Source organism: Ambystoma mexicanum, chromosome 1p, assembly GCF_040938575.1.
Source record: "Ambystoma mexicanum isolate Mex_15411 chromosome 1p, UKY_AmexF1_1, whole genome shotgun sequence".
Classification (NCBI taxonomy): domain Eukaryota; kingdom Metazoa; phylum Chordata; class Amphibia; order Caudata; family Ambystomatidae; genus Ambystoma; species Ambystoma mexicanum.
In genome coordinates this window covers 969,368,353-969,389,597 of record NC_090921.1, presented here as the reverse complement: position 1 = coordinate 969,389,597, position 21,245 = coordinate 969,368,353, and the positions used below count along the sequence as shown (strand labels likewise).

The 21,245-nt window shown below is 50.9% G+C and overlaps 1 protein-coding gene across 6 annotated transcripts in view; it reads left to right on the top strand.

Moving 5' to 3' along the window:
- Window positions 1-21,245, top strand: part of LOC138582468 (anillin-like) — a 717,297-nt gene that overhangs the window by 608,472 nt on the left and 87,580 nt on the right. The gene's annotated exons all lie outside the window — the stretch shown is intronic.

Here is a 21,245-nt window from a genome sequence, read left to right as displayed (position 1 = left end):
TCCTTTATATTATTTAAAGGTCGTCAGCCTCACACTGTTAATTCAGATAAATGTCAGCCAGATACCAAAGTGAGGAGAAGACAACTTTAGAGTTGTAAATAATTCCTTTTATGCAACTCTCCCCAAACACCACTCTTGTAGTGAGACGAAGAAGAGGGCTATGGAGGAGTTCAGATAGAGGAGCCAGGCCTGTCCCTTTAACTATGGTCAGGCAATTGGACTGAATGACCACCACCTATGGCCACTTAGTAAGCCCAGTGGATATAAAAATGCGGGCTGTACACAAGGAGAGGGAGTCGCACAGCAGGCTGGAACGTGGAGCCAGCTGGAAGCTGGCGGACCGGAGACAGGATCGGGAGATGTGAGCGTGGGAACCAATGTCAGGCCCAGAAAAGCTTGGGAAGTCCTACGCACCCTCCGTGTCGGGCTCAAGCAGAAGCTGTGGGGCGCTGAAGCACTCTGGTTGGCGTGGACCACAGGAGCAGCGCTCTCCCCGACCTCTGCGAGAGAAGGAACAAGTTACTTACCTGTAACTGTTGTTCTCCAGCATGGGTCTGGCATGGATTCACATGCTCATGAATATTCCCCGTCGTCAGGCTGGGAATCCTCGGTAAAGAAAAATCAGTATCAGTTTCGTTTCTGATCTGTCTTTCGTAGTAGTAACCAATCACTGATCTCTGCGTCATACTGACCACAGCCAATGACTGCCATCTCCCTAAACCCCGCCTCTGGCAGCCATCTTCAGATTTGGTAGCACGTGAAGTGGCAGTATGACCAAGTGAAGAGCCGCAGAAGGGGTAGGCGGGAGGGTTCGCATGTGAATCCATGCCAGACCCATGCTGGAGAACAACCGTTACAGGTAAGTAACTTGTTCCTTCTCCAGCATGGGGTCTGGCATGGATTCACATGCTCATGAATAAAAGAATACACAGCAGTACACACATGCACAACCACGGGAGGTGGCAAAGGCTCAACATTAAGCATTACATCCAAAACTCAACATTAAGCAATTCTTACCTCCTCACCAGGCTCACCTTAGGCGAATAGGTTGCGCAGCACTGCTTGGCCGACCCTGGACTCCTCCCTGGAATCCCGATCGACGCAGTAGAATTTCGTGAAGGTGTGCGTCAACCTCCAAGTAGCAGCCCTGCAGATGTCCAACAAGGGCACACCAGATAGGAACGCCGTGGTAGCTGCGATCGCTCTGGTGGAATGGGCTCTCGGACGGCCAGGCAGCGGTCGGTTTGCCAACCGATGACAGTACATGATACAGCCAGAGAGCCATCTGGAAATGGAAGCCTTCGAGAGAGCCTTCTGATTGACAGGTCCAAAGTTCACAAAAAGTTGTGACGTCTTCCGAAAACTCTTGGTGCGGTCCAAGTAGAACTTCAGCGCTCTAGCCACATCCAGCGAGTGCAAAGTCCTTTCAGCCGGCGACGAAGGCGACGGGAAGAAAACAGGCAACACCAAGGGTTCGTTGAGGTGGAAGTCCGACGGCACCTTGGGCATGAAGGAGGGGTGCGTCCTAAGCACTACCCTTGTGTCGTGAAAAGTCAAGTACGGGGGCTTGCATGAAAGGGCCTGGATCTCTCCCACCCGTCGTGCGCAGGTGATGGCCACAAGAAACGCTGTTTTCCACGACAAGAACTTCAACGGAGCTGAGTGCAGAGGCTCGAACGGAGGTCCCATGAGCTTGGTCAGCACCACGTTGAGCTCCCACGCCGGGCCCTTCACCGGCGGGAACGATCTGAACAGTTCCTTCATGAATTCTTTCACCAGACGATGAGACCACAAAGACGTCCGTCCCGTGGTTCTGTTGTATCGGGAGATCGCAGCAAGATGAATCTTGATGGAAGCGTGCGCCAGTCCAGCCACACGCTGACGAAGTTCGCCAGCCGGCCTCCCACCGGGATGCTTCGGTGGGGGCCCGACCCCACGGCCGGTTCAGTCCTGCTTCGACGAGGCTTTGTCGCCTTGTCCTCCCTGGCGACGACAGCGGGGTCCGCCCGACTTGCCTCGTCCCCTGTAAGCTTCCTATGACAAACGGGCTGCTTGACGGCAGGTGGAATATCCACCGCCGGAACCTTTGGAGGCACCCTGCTTGCCTCTGGCGCTCCGAAAGGGCGGCCGTCGTTGCTGGAGAACACCAAGAGCCCGGGCCGTCTCCGTGTCCGTCTTGATGGCTTGTAGGGACTCGTCCACTGTTTTCCCAAACACGTTCCTCCCATCGAATGGCATGTCCAAAACTCTGGTCTGCACGTCCTGCCGGAAGTCCGTTGCCTTGAGCCATCCACGCCATCTAAGGCACACGCCGTTGCCCAACTGGCGAAAACCAGTGTCGGCGATGTCCGTCGCTATCGTAATGGCGTGGTCCGACGCCAATTCTCCTTCCTGCAAGATCTCTAGGGCCTCCGCCCTCTTGTCATCCGGCAGGAAGTCCAGCAGGGGGGCGATCTTGTACCACAACTGCTAAGGCGTTTGCAGCCTTAATCGTCGTCGCTGCCGATGAGATGACTCTGCGTCCCATCGTGTCCAATTTCTTTCCCTCGCCGTCCGGTGGGGAGGTCGACGTAGAGGCCAAAGCCCCCCTCTCCCTCCCTGGCCGCCGCGGAGACGACCGAGTCCGGGGTCGGCTGTGCCCGAAGGCACAAGGGGGCCGCGTCCGGGACCCGGTACTTCTTCTCGTACCGATCCCTTCTAGCAGGCGTTGTCGATGGGTTCTTGAGGAGGGCGAGACCCTCATCCCAGATATCGTCCAGTAGAGGTACAGCGAGGACCGTCTTCCTCTTGGTCTCGCGCCGTTGATAAAGGAAACCTTCCTTCTTCTTCTCTTCCGGGCAGAGCTGGAAAAGCTCAGATGCCCTGGCGATCATGGCATGAAACGATCCAATCTCGTCGGGCGGGGAGGCCCGGGGAGGAGGTGACGACGGAAGATCCTCGTCGTAAACCTCGTCGTCTGCACCCGTCGCGGCCGGGTCCGTCCCCGTATCATCCCCACGGGTCGTGGATGGGGAGGAGGGCGGCGCGATGGTTGAAAAGGAGGTGGAGGATGAATCCTTCTTCTCTTAGGAGGGGGGCTCCCAGAAGGGCCTGGCTCCGGGTCCCCATTGGGAGCGGTTCCTCCGTTGGTGGTAACGGCAATCTCGTCCTTATCTCCGAGCATAAGGACTGTATTGCCAACAAAATGGCCGCCGAGTTGTCTTGCGGCACTGGTTGAGGGGATTCCGACGGGCGGTCAGGAGCCTCGTCGGCACCCTCGACGTTCTCGTCGTCTCCTACGTCGGGATCCCTACCGACGGGCTGGTCTTCTTCCACGTCAATGCCGTGGCTTAAGACTTCGATCAGCTCCTCTTCAGAGGTTGAGGCCGAATCCACGACTACCTCCTGCCCCCCCTTTTTCTTCTCAGTCGGAGGTTTCACGGGGGTCCTGTCGATGGGCTTGAAAGAGGACTCCCTCTGCGGTGGCAGGGAGACTCTGAGCCCCGACGTCGCCTCCACTGGTGTAGCCTCCACAGGCTGAGCCAGGGCCGCCACGACTGTCTCGATAGAGGCCTTGGCAGGGTGGATCAAGGCTTTCACCACCTTAGGTGCGCTCACCGCCTTCTCCTTGGGGGGAGGGTCACCGCCTCGCTCCCCCTCCGATGGGGCCTTCAAGCTCGACCGGGGTCTCTCCAGGAGCTTCGCCGGGTGCTCGGCCTTCCTCTTACCCGAGCCAGAGCGTTGGCTCGTGGTTGATGGCGCCGGGGAGGATGCGCCCTACCTGGCAGCCGTAGAGCCCGACTGTTCGGCGCTCCCGGTGCCAGCGGACTCGCGGTGCTTGGCCTTCTGTTGGACCCCCGTCGCTGGGGCGCCCTCAAAGGTCTTAGAAGACCGCTCGGACTTCTTCTTCTTCTTCTCGCCTGACGGGCTTTTACCTTCCAGCCAGTTGGCGAGACGCAGATGGCGGTCCTTCATGGTCCGCTCCGACATATTGCCGCAAAACGCACAGTCCTTCTCCACGTGCGTCTTGTCCTCATGCAGGCAGTAGAGGCAAAGGGAGTGTTCGTCCTCCTTAAAGACATTCTGAAGCTGGCATCCAGGGCAGACCCTGAACAGCTTTCCGGGCGTCAAGCTTCCCTTCTCCTGGGCCATGATCGAGATGGGCCTGAGAAACTTCTGGAGTCCTCCAAAAGCGTGGCTCGACGAAATCTTCACCCTTGAGGGGCGTAGAGGAATCCGACACGGGTCCCCGTTGATCAGATAAAGAAACGGTGGAGCTTGAGGCCCTTTTGACCGAAAAAAGAGAGAATTTTCCTATGAAAAAGCGCGAAAACGCACTACAGCTCGAGAGCAATAGCACGAGGATCCCAACACATGAACGTGCGGTAAAAATCTGAAGATGGCTGCCAGAGGCAGGGCTTAGGGAGATGGCAGTCATTGGCTGTGGTCAGTATGACGCAGAGATCAGTGATTGGTTACTACTACGAAAGACAGATCAGAAACGAAACTGATACTGATTTTTCTTTACCGACGATTCCCAGCCTGACGGGGAATATTCATGAGCATGTGAATCCATGCCAGACCCCATGCTGGAGAAGAGCGGAGAGCGTGGAACCTGGAAAGGCGAAGCGAGGAAAGGAAGGAAGCCGACGGGAGCTGCTGCCTGAAGCCGGTGAGTGCAGAAGGGGGAACACTCATACCGGGGCACTCCAAAAACCTGCAATAAGCCTTTCTTGAAGATTATACATTTTGGAAACGGTCCTAAGCACTTTTGAATACTGAAGCGAGTGCTTATAATCTTGAAATGAACTGAAGGTGATTTCGAGGGTGAAACAGATATGCCACACAGAGACAAAGCAAACAATGAGTATGTTTAGGATGGAATAAAAGCAACATTGTGCAGGTGGCAAATACCACTACCAAAGTCCCAAGAAGAGTGTGAGAAGAGAAATAAGTATTGACACAAGCCAAGTGGTCAAGGAACTACAGGTTAAAAGGAAACCTGAATTGGCATGAGCCAGAGAAGTATCAAAAGTGTAATCAAGTTGAATGGTGGATAAGCTAGCCACGATACAGTGTTGGAAGAAAATAATCCTAGATCAAGAAACACTTGTCACTGTCAAGAAAAAACAGGGGACAATTGTAGGTAAAACAGTATAAAACGCGGTATCGGTTGCGTGACCTGTAATGGATGGACATGGTGGTCTGTCAACTGCACATAGACAGAGGTGACCCCGGCATGGGAACAATATTGATGAACAGCAGCCAAGAAAGGGGCATCGGTTGCGTGACCTGTGATGGGTGGACCGTGTGTTCGACAACTGCACCTAGACTGATTGCCTTGCATGAAAAAGCAAGTCAAAGGGTGTGTCAAGAGTTTTGATATTAAAAGGAGCAAGCCAATGAAAATATGCATGGAAAGACTTATGTTGTAACAGACGTGCGTTGGTGAACAAGGTAGGATGATCCATGGTAAGAAGGTTTTGAACTTTGAACCTTGTTATTTGAACTTGGGGGAAGGGAACTGTTAGGGAGAATTCTCTGTTTAGGCTGAATTTCCTAACCTAGTGAGTCCCCCAGCAGCTTTGCTGGATTTTTTGGGGTTTATTTTTTTCTCCTGCCAAGAGTGAGACTCTCTTACCCTCACTCTTGGACATGATTTGAGTGTGTTCCTTTGACTCTAGATGTGTTTAATGGGCTATGGGGTATTTTACTCCAATAGGGCTTCATGTGTTTTTGTGATGTGTGTTACACAGCACCCTCAGTGCAGTAACACAGGGGTGTCATAGTGACTCCCCAGTATAGACTCCATACCCTGGGACTGACAACTGTCTCCCAGGGCATGTAAAGTCACCATTGACTTTACATACCCTGGGACTGACTACTGTCTCACAGGGCATGTAAAGTCACCATTGACTTTACTAGTCTTGAATTATGAACAGAACCAGTACAAACCATCATATTGTGGACGTACTGGCTGGGGCAATTCAATTTCCCCGGGGTCTGTTAGTCGAGGGGGCACGTTTCCGTCCCACCTGATCGAGTTTTGACTGGTGGCAGTGGATACTACTTTTTATATTCAACCGCGAATATTTCTCTATGGGATTTTCCCATTGTTCGAGGCTACTATCTTTATTTAATTACGATAGCCTCGAACATACCGCCGGTTTATTTAATTATTAATTCTCCGGTTGGTATTTTTTGCCAAAACTCGGTTCTAAAATGGTGTTTGTGTTCTCTTATGCGACTCCAACCCAAGTCGAGCCCTTTGTTCCACTTTTTGGCGGGCTTCTCCACAGAAGCCCTCCAAAGTGGTGCCACTCTGTCTGGGGTACTTAGGAGGGGTGGAGGGGGATTTAGGCACCCTGGACTGAGTTGCCTAGGCAACTCAAGTCGCACTCCGTCCTGATTGGCCCAAGTGGTGAGCCGGCCGGCTCACCACTTAGCATGTTTGAGTGACAGTTAGGCTGAGTGAATGGGGGTTTTCTGCATAAAAGCAGGGCTTTGGGGACTGGAACTTCAGAAGTCGCCACAGGACCTAAGAATCCGACGAGGGAGAAGCTGAGCCGACCTGCCACGACGACACAACCGGTGGAGTCCTGCTGGACCGTCTCACCACTTTTCCCAACGACAGAGGAGATCTCCCGCCGGAGAGTCTTCTTCCTTTGACTGGTGGGGATAACCAGTTTCACCGTCTTTTCGCCTTCCCGACGCATCTCGTGGCCGCCTTGCCTGTGCCAAGCACCCCGGCAACCGGAATACCACGTTTTACCACGACTGTGAAATAAAGGGTAATACCTTTAACCGGAAAACTCTGCGGCTGGTTTCTTCCCTGGCAGTGCAACGACCTTCAGCTTTCCTCCAAGTTGAGATATTCTCTTCCCCTGGACGACGCCGAGACTTGCACCCGCTGCCAGGAACAACTGCCACCGCTGGAGGATCCTTCCCACTTAAGTACCGTGTTCCGCATGGCTTCCCTTGCCACTGACTGTACGGGGTAGATTTAGCCCCCGGCTTTCGAACCTGGGTTAGCCTGGGACACCCTGGCTAAACTTTTCTGAGCCTCTCTAAACTCTTTTCGAACTCTCTGCAAGACTTTCAAAGCCTAGTGTAACTGGGTGATCTGGGGCGCATTTGTGCTCTGCTCTCTCTGAGTGGGCCCAGCCTATAGACTTTGGCTCACAAGTGACTTTTGCTCTTCTGCCTTGCTAATAGTGTTCCTAAATCTTAGAGTGGTGTATCTTTCCATATTCTGTCTTTTTCCCTCCCTTCTTCATGAACTTATTGGAGTGCCATCTATAGTTAAGCGCTCACCTCTGTCTGGAACTAAGTGGTGTTAACTAAGACTTATCTGATAAGGAATAAGGATTGTATATATTATAATAGTAACTGTGTTTAGAGTGTTTTACAATAAGAGTGCTGGAGTGTTTCAAACAGTGTGTTTTTAAATAAATAATTATATACTTTGATGACAATGCTCTGGTCAGTGTTTGCTTGTATTATTGTATCTGAGTGCCTATTGTGTATACTTTCCATACTGCCTAACTCTTCTTGAGGGAAGTCTGACTGCTCAGCCAGAGCTACCAGGTAAATCTGGGTGGTACAGACTGCTACCAAGTGGGTTTACTGCTAACACCTGTAGTCCTAAATCTTTTGCAGTGTTCCCAAAGAGAACTGCACAGGTTTCTGCCTAACAGGAACCACGAGAGTTTTGTGGTTCTGCTTTGAACTTGGTGAAGGGGAGCAGAAAAGTAAGCCTAGAGATGGAAGAAAGCTCAGAACTTTATTTGGAACACGATTTCTTTTATTGCTGACATCCCTACACATTGTTTAACTTTAGTTATGAGGGCAACTATAGGTTTTGGACACAGACTTTTAAGTTGAACTTTCTGACTCCGACCTTCCTTAGTTTCTTTAGGTAGGGAAACGAGGGGAGCACCGGAGACCCAAAGTGAAAGCCAAGGCAGGCAGAAACACAACGCGGTTGTGTTTACATGCCGCAGTGTTTCTCCCTACAGCTGATTTCCCATTTGGGGCTCTCGGGCTCCCCACGTGGGGCCGGAGAGCCCCAAATGGGAAATGCTAAATGCTGCAGTGTTTCTGCCTAAATATGATTTCCCATTTGGGGCTCTCGGGCTCCCCACGGGGGGCCCGAGAGCCCCAAATGGGGAAGCAGATTTAGGCAGAAACACAACCGTGTTGTGTTTCTGCCTGCCTTGGCTTTCACTTTGGGTCTCCGGTGCTCCCCTGGGGGAGCACCGGAGACCCAAAGTGATAGCCACAGCAGGCATAAACACAACGCGGTTGTGTTTGAAAACGCTGCGGTTTTTCTTTCCGAGTTTCTCAGGCTCCTCCGAGCCGGAGAAGCCTGAGAAACTTGGAAAGAAAAATCGCAGCGTTTTCAAACACAACGTTGTATTTATGTTTGCGGTCGCTTCAAAAGCGACCGCAAACATAAACACGTTTTTAAAGCTGCGATTTTATTTCTAAGTTTTCCGGGCTCCTCAGCTGCAGCTTTCTTGCTCTGGTCTCCGGTCTGCGTCCTCCGAGTCCCGGCACCAATGAAGGAAAAGCCACCCAGCGGTAGCTTTTGTTTACTCAGCTGGCTGGCTTTTCCTTCACTAGTGCCGCAAAAGCAAAAGCCAGCACAGGCGGGCATCCATTTCACAAAATGGATGCGCCCATGTGCTTGCTTTTTGCGAATTTTGAGCTTGAATAGCTCAAAATTTTCCATAGGAAGTTTAAAAAAAAATAGTGCTAGTATTATTTTTTTTATATTGCCTATCTATTGTTTAAATAATTTCTTTTACTGGACTATCCCTTTAACTGTGCCTTGCTTCACGATGCCTTCACACTACATATGTCCCTCCCTCTCTCTCTCTCTCTCTCTCTCTCTCTCCCCAGGTCTCTCACTCTCTCTCTCTCTCTCCCTCCAGGTCTCTCACTCTCTCTCTCTCTCTCCAGGTCTCTCACTCTCTCTCTCTCTCTCTCTCTCTCCAGGTCTCTCTCTCTCTCTCTCTCTCTCTCTCTCTAGGTCTCTCTCTCTCTCTAGGTCTCTCGCGCTCTCTCTCTAGGTCTCTCTCTCTCTCTCTCTCTCTCTCTCTCTCTCTCTCTTTCTCTCTCTCTAGGTCTCGCTCTCCCTCTCTCCAGGTCTCTCTCTCCAGGTCTCTCTCTCTCTCTCTAGATGTCACGTAGCTCAGGGTCTTCCCCTGCCTGCGTATGCCTTTCTCTCCAGGTATCAAGTCAGGTGTGGCCGAGTTTACGTACTTTAACATACTCATCCCAGTGGATTGGATATTTTCATTTAAAGGGACATGTTCTTCTTGGTTCTATGTGATTAAATTGAGGAGACTTGGTTGATTGCAAATCGATCACATTCTTTTTTTCTTTTAATCCATTTGGCTGCATATATATGCTGGGGGCAACCCCCTGCAGCCCCCTACTCCTCCCCCTCTACCTTCATTATTACCCTTACCCACCACCCACATATATGTGCGGCCAAATTCGACCAAAGAAAGTTGATGGGTTTGGATTCGACCAAATCTCCTGCGGCCAAACCTACCTATACCTTCTTCTTGATAACGATGACGTCTATTGAGCGTTTCTTCATCCCAGTCTTGATCTTTAGTAGTTTCTGGTATTGTAGGGCATCCCATGTAGGCCATGGTATGCAGAGCTGAAGGGAGTTCCTCACACGGGGAGGGGGCAACCCCCCTGCCCGGGCAGAAGGGACGAATTCCCTCAATTTGTCACATTCTTTTCCCCTTATCTATGTAGTTCTCCCTTCTTCTCTTTGAAAGTTACTCTTGGAAAGTTGGGCCGTGTCGTCCTATTCTCTCTGGTTCTGAGAACATGTCTCTCCAATTCCATATGGGTTGGTCTGAAATTTCGATGCGTGTCCTCAAGATTGTAAAGGAGAATAGGCATGATTCTATTTCAGAGTTCCCGTATGTTTTAGCAGTTGCCGAAAAGTTGGAAAGTCTTTACCTATAATCACCTCCTCGGGATAACCGGGTACCACTGCCGTTTTCATCGTTGTTGGCATACTTCTGACTTTCAGGGACAAATGTACCTTAGATTAGGTCTCCACACCTCCATGAACGCAAGTTATTTTTACGGGCTGTCTCCCTCTCTATCCGCTCTAACTGCTGTTTGCTTACTCCCCGAGTCTGAACGCCTAAGCCCATACCCCTTTACATGTATTGTTTCATGGGTCTGAAAAGGTTGGAACCTACAGTCATATATTTCGGTGTTATCAGATACTAGCCTGGTTTCTTCTTTTCCCTCTTCCCATGGCCCTGGCATTAGCCATTTTATCTCAATCTGTGTTATTCTTGTGGCAAAATCTAGTGATGTGCCACTTATGTCCACACGAGAAACATAGTGGATTCGCTTGGAAGGTTTTTTTCATCCTCCTGATTTCTTCTATAGCTGGTAAGAAATTTAGATATTGGGACTTGTGTATTTCTTTTATAGCTCTATTCCTTACTTGAATTTTCGCCGGGTGAAATTTTCTCAGTTCTTATCTATTTTTCCAGAGATGCAAACTTGGGGCCGGGGTTAATCTCTTTCCTTACTTCTACCGATTTCCCTGTTTTTCAGATATGTAGCTGCTTCTGAATGTGCTTGGGCTACCTGAATAGCCGTCTCAAGCTAGAGTTTACGTTGCTGTAAGACGCCTCGCTGTAAAGACGGAGGGAGAGCATTAATAAATTGCTCTAGGGCTAGGGTCTCTAGGACCCCTGATGGTGATTTCCTCCCCAGCCCTTGGGTAAGCTGTATGTATCCCGCTAAATCTTGTGGGCTTTCATTGACTAGAAGATGGATTTCTCAGAATTTTAATTTTAAAAAGTATGTGTCTGCCCCACACTTTCTAGTGGTGCCCTCTTGTATCAAGAAAGAATGTAGTCCCTAAGAGATTAGCGTTCTGATGGGAGGGTTGTAAATCCCCTTTAAATAACTGGGCTAAGAAACAGGTTTTTAAGTCCTTGTCCCAGTTAAATTGGGTAGCGAGATGTACAGCATATACGAAGAACACCCCCAAATCCTCCCTCGCCCTGGTAGGGTTGTATCATACCATGTGGAACTATCCAGGGTCGAGGATTTGTTTTGACTTGTTCTGATCCACCTGGAGCTGATAGGTTACTATGCGCTCCAGAAGAGTCTTGATCGTACTGGCGAGGTCAGGGTTTTCTTCAGATACTGAGCTTTCGGAATCTGCACTCCCAGCATCCTCCCAGTTGCCTGAGTTTTTACAGACCTCAAGGTTATCTACTTTTCCTTCATGGGTCTGAATCATCAGGTAGTTGAGCATTCAGGGCAGTAGGATTACTAGGGATATGGGTTTTCCTTTTCTATAAAGTAGGTTTTATACCTAATAATCCTATGGGTGGAAGATTATCAGAGGTGCCATACACTTTTGGAAGTACTGCAACTGTCTCTATCTCAGGACTTTAACATTCCACTTATGACACCATTTGTGGCGAGCTAGAAGGATGCAGACACTCTAAGCACATGGTTCACTGATTTGTATTAAAATAAGGCCGAGCTTTCCCTATCGCTACAGGTGATCCCTCACTATCTCACTAAGGTGCTCGTCCGTCATGTGTGAAAGTCCAAAAAGAATTAAGTTAGGGGTCTATAACTAACCTAACTGACCCTACCACTATGAAAACTAACGTATAACAGGAGAATGACGCCCTTCTTCTGAGAGTACTTCCAGTACCAGTTGATGGTGTTCTTAAATAGGCTCTTGTGACTTCATGGATTAGTCGTTGCAATTCTTCAAAGGGACTACTGACTGTTCTCTGCTCCTTGAAAATCACTTTTGTCAATCTTTTGTAGGATCTTTTATCCAGGTCGCTGATTTCAACATATTCCTGGTTTGGATTATTATTCTGCCAGCCTTTTTCTCTCCTGGATAAATCAGTTCATTCTCGCCTACTTGGCTTGGCACACATTTCAATTGGGTACTTCCTTTGAACTCTGATTCATAAGGTTATTTCTCCTTACTATTCCGTACTTTGTATGCAGAATGTTGAATGATTTTCCCTTTTCCCAGGGTGCTGTTACACACTGTTCTTTCTCTTCAAGCTTAGATTGTTAGAATTCTTTTCTCTTGAGTCACAGCCTTTAAAGTTAATTAACTTCTGATTCAACTCTGTCTCGTCACTTCTACTGAGATGTCCTCCAGTGACTCCCATTCTCCTTGTTAACTTCAAGTATGCTGGAGACGTCCTCAGCAGTCTCGTACCTCTGGATCCCTCTTTATGGTCTTGTCTTCCTGTTGGTGTCTCAGTCAGCATTCTCTGCTTTGGGTTTTCTTTGCCCGTACATTCTCTCTGTGAGGAACGGGATACTGCACTGTAATGTCTCTCCGGTGGTGTCAGCAAAGTTCTATGGACTGGCTGTCCTCCACGGCTGCTCTGTGGTCTCGCCACTACACCTCTGCGGGCTCATGCTCTTTTGGTTGCTTCCCCTTGGGAATCGCCATAGCCTGCATTGTCAAGCGTGTTTGTGACTTGAGGGCCTCTTGGCCTATGCGCTTCTCTCTCTGTGGATGTTACATAGCTCGTGGTTCTTCCGGTACCTATGTATCACTTTCTCTCAGCTAGGGTCTTCCAGTGCTTGTGTATGGCTTACTCCCTCTCCAGGTCTCTCACATCAGGTGTTGTCGGGTCTATGTACTTCAATGTACTCATCCCAGTGGACTGGACCTTTTGATTTAAAGGGACATGTTCTTCTGTCTATGGAGTGTTACTTCATCTCAGTCTGTATCTTTAGTAGTTTCTAGTATTCTAGGGCTTCCCATGTAGGCTACGGTATGCACAGCTGTAGGGAGTTCCTCACCGGGGGGCTCTCCCTTTGGGAGAATGGATGAATTCCCTTGATCCGTCAAAAAACTCTTCTCTGGCATGTCTCCAGTTTTGCTTCTTTTCTCATTAGCGATCTTTCTAGGGGTAGCTCTTTTTGTCTTCAGGTCTACTACTTTCTACTCACAAAAATTCCCCTCTACTTCTCTGTGGAACCTCCTTCACTAGTCTTTGCCCCCTTCACTTCCTCCATCCTCGAGGGTATCCAAGATGTTCACTTCTTTCTGACAGCCCTTCTTTCTGCTCACTTCCAGAAGTTTCTCCACTCCACTTTGTTCAACACTTTTTGTACCCATTTTTCTTTTTTAAACTCTTTATTTAAGTTATTCAAAAATAAGTACAATTCAGAACAGGCAATCAAAAATGGAACAAATAGAGCATAACAAAATATCAAATGTGATAACTAAAGCAAGGCAAATACAGTGAGGAAAAAAAAAAACTCTACAAACCATAATTGCCAATTCACCACTAACCAATTATCCTAAACAGCACTTTTACACTTAACTAACAAAAATACAACATCAAAGACACCACAAACATCAACCCTCCCCTCCCACCACCCACATTCTGACAAAGCATCAGTCATAAAACTCATTGAATTTACTCCATTGTTCATTGTAAATTTCCTCTTTGTGTAATCTACCCAATTTCAATTTCTCAAAACGAGAAAGAATTTGCAACTGAACTAACCAATCATCTACACATGGCTTTTTCCTAGTCTTCCAGACTCGTAATATCAGTCTGACAGCAACTAGAAAGACTTAATTAATCCAACACAACATCCGATATTCAAGATGTCTCACACAACTCCAAGATTTCAATATCACCGCTAATGGGTTTCTAGGAAAATCAATCTCACACACCAAATCAACCCTATCCAAAACTTCTTTCCAAAACCCCACTACCTTTTCACAATCCCATAACATGTGTAGCATAGTACCCTTCTCTCTCAAACAACCCCAGCACCTATCAGTATCACCAAGTCCCAATTTAAACATCCTATCAGGAGTCCAAAAAAGACATCCTAAAGTCTTCTGGTGAATAAAGCGCAAATTCAAATCAGCCTTTGCCTTAATAGGAACCTTCCACATACTTTCCCAATCATTCGAAGGTATAACCTCTCCAAGTTACTCAGACCATGTACATCTCAATTTATCCCAGAATATACTAGGGAACGATTTTCATGGGGTGTCTAGTTTTTTGTACCCATTTTTCTATATTACCTGTCCATCTCTATAGTCTTGCACCAGTGGTCTGTTCTTCTCCCATTTGGGCACCTCTTCTAGAACAATTCCGGCTTTTTTTTCTTCAGATGCCGGCTACCCCCTCTTTTACTTCACCGCTTTGAGTACCTTCTCCCCTATACTCCTCTGGTACTTCCTTCTCCTGTCCCCCATCCCACTAGTGCAATCTCTTTCCCACCCCTTGATCTTTTACTCCAGCCTTCTGGGTTTTGCTCCTTCCTGCCCACTGGGTCTCTTGACCCCCACTTTTAGGGCCTGTTTTTACCTAGTCTCCTAGGTCCTCCATGCAGACTTCTGTCTCCTCCTTACTCCAGCCTTTATAGTTCCTGCACTCCCTAGGCTCCAGGAGCTGTGCTCCAGTCTTGGCTCCTTTCCCAGTTTCCGCCCTTCTTTTCTCCATCCAGTGCAAAAGAAGCTCTTCTTCCACTGCCACCACCTAACTGAGCCCTGTAGGTTTGATGGGGCTTTGGCCTTCCTTCCAGCCTCCCTTTGGTGGAACTGGAATTAAGTGTGTCAGTTTGGAATGGGGATCTTGGGAATCCTAGTTCTGAGCCTGTATGGATCTGGACCGCAGCTTTGAGAAGCACTTTCACCATATTGGTATTTCCAGCTCCCTCTTTTTGTCTTGGGTAGAGCAGCTACAGCATACGCTTGAGGAGAGCTGGACATACTTTCCACTTCGGGCACCACAGCAATGCAGCAGTGACAGTTACACTACGGTGTTCACGTTTTGTGATGCTACCATCCACTAACTTTGACAAACTGGCCATTTCACCACATGAGATGTTGGGCTCTGCTCTGAATTGTGACAACAGTGGGTCCTGCCTGCCTGTCACTAAGACTTGTGCATTTAGCAGTGTCTGTGGTAAATTGTTGCTCATACGCCTACGACCGGCGCGTCGTGGATCCGGGTTGGTTTTTTGAGCCCCTGTTTTTCTTGTTCCTGATGTTCCTTGCTTGCGATCTGCTACTGCAATCTGCTACCTCCCTCGTATTTGGCCTGGCGGGCACGCACTTGCAGTCATGGCCCAGGGTTCACCAGCAGAAGGACACCCCCTTCTCACCCAGCATCTGTGAACTGGCAATTGCCCCTTCTTCAGATTGTTCTGCCAGCCGTTCATGCTATGTAGTCCTACAGACCCTCTTCGGTACTCAGCCATACATTTCTCTCTTTGAGTCAGGGACAGTCTCCTCACATCATGTGCTGGATGGGGCGTCACTCTAAGCCATTTTTCTAAACTACGGAGACATTACTTGAAGGGACAACTGATGCATTAGGCCCTCTGTCGTGAGGCTAGTCTTTCCACTTCCCACTAAACGGCAGCGGCTTTCAAAGCACGTCTGAATGTTATGACATCTCAGAACTATGGAATGTTCTACCCTTTAATGGCAGGAGGAGGAGGCCTAGCAACAAAGTAAATCCAGAATTACAAGATCCCTGCCTTTATTGTGCGTTTACTGCACACTGTGGAGGGTTTATGGTCATTGCATCGAATTCCTTGCATTGACATCGACATTTCGAGGGGATTGGGTCCTCCGACGTATTCCATATCTATGACATGTAATCACCACAGCTGTGCTGCTTCGGAAACTTTTTTCGGCGTCTGCGTCCTGCGTCGATGACGTCGATGCGCCGTCGTCGAGGGCCTCCTCCGACGTCATCCGATGTGATAAGTAGGACGCACGACGCCCGTAGCCTCAGTTCCGTTTTTTCCGCGAACGTGTTGCTTCGTGATTCTCGGTTCACGCCTCGACTCTTTGGAGTTCTGTTCTTCTCGGTTCTTCGAACCTGTTCGTTTTGTGACAAATCCTTCGTGTGAAGATGTCTTCTACTTCGTCTTCGACCCCGCGTCCGGGTTTCAAGAAGTGCGGGGAGTGTGCATCCAAGATGTCGGTGACGGACTCGCACGACGCCTGCCTCTGGTGCCTCGGGGAGGCCCACGACACGGATGACTGTATCGACTGCCAGTCGCTCACGTCCAAAGCCTTACGCGAACGTAAGAAGAAGTTGTCGGTAGGTCGGGTGTCCAAGCCCAGGAAGTCGAAGTCTGCGGGGCTTTCGACGGATGATTCGAGGGGTGACTCTCCGCGTCATCGTCGGAAGTCTCGTGGGTCTCCTTCTAGGAGTCGGTCTCGCCACTCCTCAGCCTCTTCGAGGCGTTCTCGGAAGCGCCGACACCGGTCGTCTTCCAGGTCCTCCTCGGAGGACTCTGCCCGGCACGTCGCTTACCCCACCAGCCGTGCAACGCCGGAGGAATGGGCTTCCTTCGGGAAGAAAATGCTGGCGATTCTTGAGTCGCAGGGTACTGCGCCGTCCGCGCCCCCGAGTGGGGTCGGTCGTATGAGGTCGAGAGACACCGCTCGCATGAGTGGTCGGCACGAGTCACGGGAGAGGTCCCGTTCGGACAAGGAGCCTCATTCTCGCCGTACCCGTTCCAGGTCCCGGTCCTCGACGCGTTCGAGACCGTGTGCACCTGTGAAGTCTTCGAGGAAGACATCGACGTCTGAGGCGTCGAGGGCGTCGACAGGCTTTCTCGAGACTCCGGCTTCGAGGACGTCGTCGAGGCCGTCGACGCTCGGGTCGTCGAGGGACACGCTCGGGGCTCCGGCCTCGAGGGCTGTGTCGACGCCGCCGATGCTGGAGGCGCTGCATCTGACGTCGACGCCGATTTCCTTGGCGCCGATGCCGGTTCTCTCGACGCCGGCGCCGATTCGCTCGACGCCATCGACGCCTTTCGTGTCGGAGGTACCCCGTGGCACGGGTGAACCCCCTAGGAAGGCTCTGGTTAAGAGCAAGCACTCTCGGGTGCCTTCTTTTCGCCACCTGGACTATATTTCAGAGGCGGATGAGGATTCTGATGGCCTGGTTCCTAGTCAGGTTCCAGATGAAATTGTCTCGGGCCATAGTCAGTTTGACGAATTGAGACAGTCACTGCATGATGCCAGTGGACTGGACACCTCTCCGGAGGTGGAGTTTGGTAGGCCTGAGCCTGGCTCTCATGCCGATTCCTCGTACCGGCGCCTTATGGCTAGGGTTTCTGAGTACTTGGGATGGTCTGCTCCCCCAGGGGAGTTTGTGCAGGATGATCTGACGGACATCCTTGATGTTGGTCCCCCAACTGACCCGGTACTGCCGTTCCATATGGCTTTACAGAGAAGGGTGGCGGCGGCTTGGACTCCTGAGAGTCTCCCGGCGGTGGGCAGATCCTTGTCGCGAAAATACCGTCCAGCCAGTAGCGACCCCTGCTACTTGACCAGGCACCCCACTCCGGAGAGTTTGGTGGTGCAGGCGGCCACGGCCCCGGCAAAGCAGGCCCTCGTACCCTACCATCCCTCCTGATAGGGACGACAAACGTTTTGATGGCTGGGCGAAGAAAGTGTTTTCTTCTGGTGGTATGGCGCTTCAGGCGGCCAACTCCATTTGTGCCTTGTCTCGTTTCACTCACACTCTGTGGAACTGTGTTGCGTTGGCGGCTGAACATATTCCCGAAGGGGACAAACGGGATGGTTTCCTTGCTATGGTCCAGGATGGTAAGAATGCCATGTGTGAATCCGTTCAGTCGGGTTTGGATTTAGCTGAATGCGTCAGTAGGTCCATGGCGGCAAGCACCGTGATACGCAGGTTTGCGTGGTTGCGGAAGTCGGGATTTGCTCCTGATGTGCAGTCCCGGCTCCTCAACATGCCCTTTGACGGTGAACACCTTTTTGGCAGCAAGGCTGACGAGAGCCTTGAGAGGTTGCAGACCTCAAAAGCTGCAGCGAAGTCGTTGGGCGCTGCAGTTCGCCAACCTCCGCCTTTTCGTCCTAGGGGACAGCAGTGGAGGGGTGGTTCCTTTCGCTATTACTCATCCTTCAGTAAAGCGAGAGGAGCTGGCAGTCAAAGAGGCCACCGCAGGGGTACCAGAGGTGGACGACAGGGTACCCGTGGTGCCAAGGCCGCTCGGGCAGTTGCCTCTTTGCCCTCAGGTAACGCCGCAGCCGCTCCCACTCAGTCGTGAGGCCATGTCCCATGGTTCGCCGGTTGGGGGAAGGCTGGCGCAGCATCTTGTAGAGTGGCAAGCCATTACTTCAGATGTGTGGGTTCTGGAGATCATAACCCACGTCTACTGTCTTCCCTTTCGGCACAGGCCTCGCGACAATCCACCGGGGAACCTCTCTTTGCAGTGTCCGGATCCGCTCCTTGCGCAGGAAATTCAAGCCCTGCTGGAGAAAGGCGCCATAGAACTGGTGCCTGTGGCGGAGAGGAACAAGGGATGGTATTCCCCTTATTTTTTGGTTTCGAAGAAAGACGGGGGATTGAGACCCATTATGGACTTGCGCGGTTTGAACAAACTCCTCAGGAAGGACAAGTTCAAGATGGTTACTCTCTCTCAAATCCTCCAGGCCCTTCAGCTTCAGGACTGGTTGGTGTCACTCGACCTCAAGGATGCTTACTTCCATGTTCCGATCCATCCCAAGCACAAGAAGTACCTGAGGTTCGCGGTTGGCGACTCGCACTTTCAGTTTCGGGTCCTGCCGTTCGGATTGACCTCCGCCCCGAGGGTTTTCACCAAGCTCATGGTGGTGGTGGCAGCGCATCTCAGGCAAGGGGGGATTCACGTCTACCCCTACCTGGACGATTGGTTGATCAGGGGGAGCTCTCCCGAGCAAGTCCTGGATCATCTGTCCACCACCTGCCGCTCCCTTCACAGGCTGGGCTTCTCCCTCAATTTAAAGAAGTCCCATTTGACGCCAACACAGCGGCTCCAGTACATCGGAGCAGTGCTCGACACTTCCCTGGGGCAGTGTTTTCCTCCCCAGGTGAGGGCTCTTCACATTCAGCAGATGGTGCACAAGTTTCAGCATGCCCAGACGCTCCCTGCGTTCGAGTTCTTGAGGTTGCTCGGCCTCATGGCATCCTGCATTCTTCTGGTGCCAGAGGCTCGCCTGCGGATGAGATCTTTGCAGTAGGCACTCAAGACGCAATGGTCGCAGTCCTCCGGCAGGATGTCGGACCCGGTTCAGGTGCCGCCCTCGGTCGCCCGGGATCTTCTGTGGTGGGCCGTCGAAGGCAACTTGATGATGGGGGCTCCCTTTTGGCTTCCCTGGCCGGAGGTGACGATCGTGACGGATGCATCCCTCACGGGATGGGGAGCTCATGCCAACGGGCTGACAGTCAGCGGTCGTTGGTCTCCGTCGGAGTCCAGACTCCATATCAATCTTTTGGAGCTGAGGGCCATCAGGCTAGCCCTGAAGGCTTTTCTGCCGACTGTGCGAGGAAAGAGTGTCCTGATCCTGACGGACAATACAGTGGCCATGCACTACCTCAACAAAAAGGGGGGGGGGCAGGGTCACTTCCTCTGTGCAGGGAGGCGATGCAGCTCGAGTTCTGGGCCATCCAGCAGGAAGTTTCGATCTCGGCTGTTCATCTGGCCGGATACGAAAACGTGACGGCGGACGCTCTGAGCAGGCAGAGCACGATCTCTCACGAGTGGGAAGTTGGCTCAGGAGATTCTCCTGGAGATCTTCGCCCTTTGGGGGACCCCTCAAGTGGATCTCTTCGCCTCCAGTGTCAACCGGAAGTGCGAGAGGTTCTGCTCGCGGGACTTTCCTCCAAAAGGAGCCTTAGGAGACGCTTTCGTGGTGGAGTGGTCATTCCCACTGCTGTACGCATTTACTCCAGTCCCCGTCATCCCGCAAGTGCTGCGGAGGTTACGGAAGTTCGGTTCCCGGATGATCCTCATTGTCCCGGCGTGGGCTCGGAGGACGTGGTACCCGGACCTTCTCGACTTATCCATCTGCCCTCCACGTCGTCTACCCTACCGAGACGATCTGCTCTCACGGGAGGGGGGTCAGGTTCTCCATCCAGAGGTCAGATCCCTCAACCTTCACGCTTGGCTTCTGAAAGGTTGAGGTATAAGGATTGGGACCTCCCTGAGGACGTGATGGAGGTGTTGCTTTCGGCCCGAAGGCCAGCAACAAAGTCTCTGTACCGTTGTCGTTGGCGTAAGTTCTGCGACTGGTGCAGAGTTCAGAATCTGGATCCTTTTGCATGTGACATCCCCATGGTTCTGTCCTTTTTACTTTCTTTGGCCCACAGGGGCTTGCAAGTGGGTACCGTTAAAGGTTATCTGGCGGCGCTGTCCATCTTTAAGCGCTCGTCTGAAGAGTGTTCTTACTTTAAAATCCCTTTGATTTCACAGTTTCTGAAAGGGCTCACTAATGTGTTCCCTCCGTCACCTTTCCTGGTGCCCGGTTGGGATTTAAACCTTGTTCTTAAGTTTCTTATGGGTGCTCCGTTTGAGCCTTTACATTCTTGCCCTTTGAGGCTGTTAACTCTGAAAACTGTGTTTTTAGTTGCGGTTACTTCCGCTCGCAGAGTGAGTGAGTTACAGGCACTTTCAGTTAAGCCTCCCTTCACTGTATTTCACAAGGACAGGGTTGTCCTTAGAGTTCGTCCTTCTTTTCTTCCGAAGGTAGTGACGGAATTTCATTTGGCCCAGAAGGTTGTTCTTCCGGCATTCTATCCTCCTCCGCATCCTGGTAAGGAAGAGGAGAGGCTCCATAGGCTTGATCCTAGGAGGGCTTTAAGCTTTTATGTTTAACGCATGTCCCGGGTCAGAGTGGACGATCAACTCTTTATTGGTTACGCTGGAAAGCGTTTGGGGCAAGCTGTGACGAAACAGACTTTGTCTCGCTGGATTATTTTGGCCATCTCGGAGTGCTACCGCTTGGCGGGTAAGGACCCACCGGCTGGCTTGCGGGCCCATTCTACCAGGGGTATGGCTGCGTCTACTGCCCTGCAGAGGGGTGTTCCTATTCGCAACATCTGTGATGCAGCCACCTGGGCTTCAGTACATACATTTGTACGTCACTATTCCCTCGATTCCATCCGAGCACAGGATCTGGCCTTTGGCAAGGCGGTCCTTTGCTCTGCTATTTGATTGGCTATTCTAAATCTTGATTCTAAATTCTTTCCCTCCTCCTTGCTCTGGTACTGCTTTGGGAGTCTGTCATAGATATGGAATACGTCGGAGGACCCAATCCCCTCGAAGAACAAGTTACTTTCTTACCTGGTAACGTTCTTTCGATGGGATGGTCCGACGACGTATTCCATATCGCTCCCGCCCTGCCTTCCCCGCTGCAGAATTTCTTTTGCGATTGCAGCTTA